Raw genomic sequence first — 2,958 nt, 5'->3', positions numbered from 1 at the left:
TTCCCCAAATCTTCACGAGTCTTTTTTCTATTCATTTATTTTTTTTAATGATTTTATTTATTTATTCGACAGAGATAGAGACAGCCAGAGAGAGAGGGAACACAGCAGGGGGAGTGGGAGAGGAAGAAGCAGGCTCATAGCGGGGGAGCCTGATGTGGGACTCGATCCCAGATCGCCGGGATCACGCCCTGAGCCGAAGGCAGATGCTCAACCGCTCTGCCACCCAGGCGCCCCCTCTATTCATTTATTGATTCAAAAAGCATTATTGATTGCTACTGTATCCAAGACACTGGACTACGCCCTGTGCAGGGTGCAGAGAAATGTAAATTCAAGGAGCTTTTTTGTCCGACATCTTAGTGAGCCTGCAATGAGAGCAGCTGCTCTCCGAGCTTCACTATGCTGCAGGGACGACAAGAAACAAGATCCTGGAAAGTCGCCCAAGAAAGACAAAGACCCACTGAACAAATCTGGGGGCAAGGCCAAAAAGAAGAAGTGGTCCAAAGGCAAAGTTCAGCACAAGCTCAATGACCTGGTCTTGTTTGACAAAGTGACATATGACAAACTCTGTAAGGAAGTTCCCAACTATAAGCTTATAACCCCAGCTGTTGTCTTGTAGAGACTGAAGATTTGGGGTTCCCTGGCCAGGGCAGCCCTTCAGGAGCTCCTCAGTAAAGGATTCATTGAAGCAGTTTCAAGGCATGAGCTCAAATCCCTTGAACCAGAAACACTAAGGGTGGAGATGCCCCAGCTGCCGGGGAAGATGCACACACAGGTCCCACCAACTGTACGTTTTGAAAAACAAACTGTTATTAAATCAAAAATAAATATAGCAAATTCAAGGAGCTTACAGTCTGCTGCGGGTGAGGGAGACAAAGATAAGACAGAAGTAGCTGAAAAGATAAATGACAAGACTAGAGCTGTCATTAGGCAGAAGTGATGCATAGCTAAGTGAGTTGAACAAAAACGTGCTGGGTTTTCAAAGACGAGCTCTGGGAGCTGGAGCAGACAGACCCCTGGGAGGAGGCGGGGCTTCAAGGACAGGTTCTGGATGGCTAGAAGCAGGGACAGGCAGGGAGAATGACATGGCAAAGACAGGTCAGCAAAGCCACAAAGCAAGGGGATTCCAGACAATTAGCTTCATCACTGTGCCCTGTCCCCTCCTCCAAATCAAAGCTAACTGGGGAAGAAAAGGTAATGTTTACCAGGAGCAAAACCAAGGTTTAAGAGACAACTGCAGAGGATTACAGATGCATGGTCATTCGCAACTGCTTTTCAAGCTAAGACATGCATAAAGGAATACAGATCACATGCTAAAGAGGTCACCTTTCCTTCAGGTCTAAGGGCTGATTGAGTAAGTGTGACGGCCATGGCTCCTGCTCCGAAAACTTGGCACCAGAGGACACTGCGTAACTGCCAGCTCTCTCTGTTGTGCTTGGATCACACCGCCTGGAGTCCAGGAGTCACACAGACTTTGGGGAGTGAAGATATTTCCCTGAAGGCTTGGCAACCAAGACCTCATTTACAGCTCCTGTTCTGGGAGAGGATTGCTTCTTTGCTCACCTTCAACTTCTCCCTAGTGAGGGAGTGGGCAGGCCAGATTGGCACACAGGAGAAATGGAAAGAGCCCAGCCAAGCACCCTGCACAATTTGGGAGAGATTAGGCATGGAAAGCCTGGAAGACTCTGGGCTACCATGGGCAGAACTGGCTCAAAAGGACCTCACCCTTGGTGTCTGTGCCCAGAGCTAAGAGCCCCCACTATCCTTCAACCACCACCAAATTAACATACTAAGTAAAGCAGTGTCTGCTCTGCAAACACAGCTTCAAGACCTACTACCAAGCCCCAACCAGCAGCTGCCCTCAGCCTCTTCCAAACAGAAATTCTACAGCCACCACTCATGCCAGCTCACATGAGGCAACTAGAGTTTCACAGCCACCGCTATAGGAAGAAAAAGGCTGGATCCAGGTCCTAGGAGTTTCCGAAGAGCTTTGCCGTTTACTCAGCAACAGGCTGAAACCCAACAAACACCAGCAGCTGTTGAAATGACAATGTGTAGCCAGTGGGCCCGTGTGGGGATCTTATCCACGGCTTTCCCCACACTCTGCCGCAGACCAGGCCAGCGCATGGGTACTGATGCCCGTGGGACTGCCCTTGCCCACTGGGGGGCTGAGAGCAGAAGCAGAAATGCGTCACCATTTCCTCTTCCTCATCTCCCTATGTTCCTGAGATGCATTTCATAAAGCTTCTCAGAAGGTGGCCAGTTCAATAACACGTCCTTTTATTGGCTCTTCCTCCTTCCCTGTTTCACTCTGAAATAAGACGACTCACAGAAGCATTCCTGTCAGGCTCTGCTTTCAGGAGAACACAGGCTCAAGCACTCAGAAACCTCAAAAGATAACACACTCGTTTTCTGAAAATGAGCCCAACAGAGCACAGCAATGAGGGTTTTCTCGATCTTTGCTTATGCTTATGTTGAATATGGAACCAGTCAAGCATGAACTCTGAGAGAGGTTCTCGATACATCCAGCCCAAAGAAGGAGAAAATGATCCCTCTACCTACACGAGAGAGGCATGGCAGGTGAAATCTTTTCACTGAGTCCTATTTCATTTTGTCAATTCACTAAAACCCATCCTGTGGGAGAGCCAGTGACTCACCATGTAAAAACGGGAAGAACAGTTTCTTTCGAAGTGGGAGGTTTCACACACTGCTTTACATGCACACATCAGGACACAAAGTGAGGTGACGTGGCTTAGCTGATGTCTAAGTGCCCTCGACTTGATAGAGAGATTTTAACCAAATATAGCAAGGAGGCTTCCATTTGAGAACCTAGCTCCCTCTCCCAAAGCAGATGATGGGTAAGAATAAGGGAGGGGACTAGGGAGGTGGAGGAGAATGGAATTGGAGTTAAAATAAAGCTGAGAGGAAAGAGCAGACTTCTAAGGAGGAGGGAAAGAAAAA

General features: G+C 48.2%; 1 pseudogene; it reads left to right on the top strand.

Annotated features, from left to right (window-relative positions):
• Positions 1-367: 367 nt before the first annotated feature.
• Positions 368-795, top strand: LOC123786154 (small ribosomal subunit protein eS25 pseudogene; annotated as a pseudogene).
• The last annotated feature ends 2,163 nt before the right edge of the window (positions 796-2,958 follow it).

Source organism: Ursus americanus, chromosome 7 (assembly GCF_024610735.1).
Source record: "Ursus americanus isolate L20-20 chromosome 7, mUrsAme1.1.p, whole genome shotgun sequence".
In the NCBI taxonomy this organism is placed as follows: domain Eukaryota; kingdom Metazoa; phylum Chordata; class Mammalia; order Carnivora; family Ursidae; genus Ursus; species Ursus americanus.
Note: the sequence above shows the minus strand (reverse complement) of the source record. Positions and strands in the feature narration are given on the sequence as shown.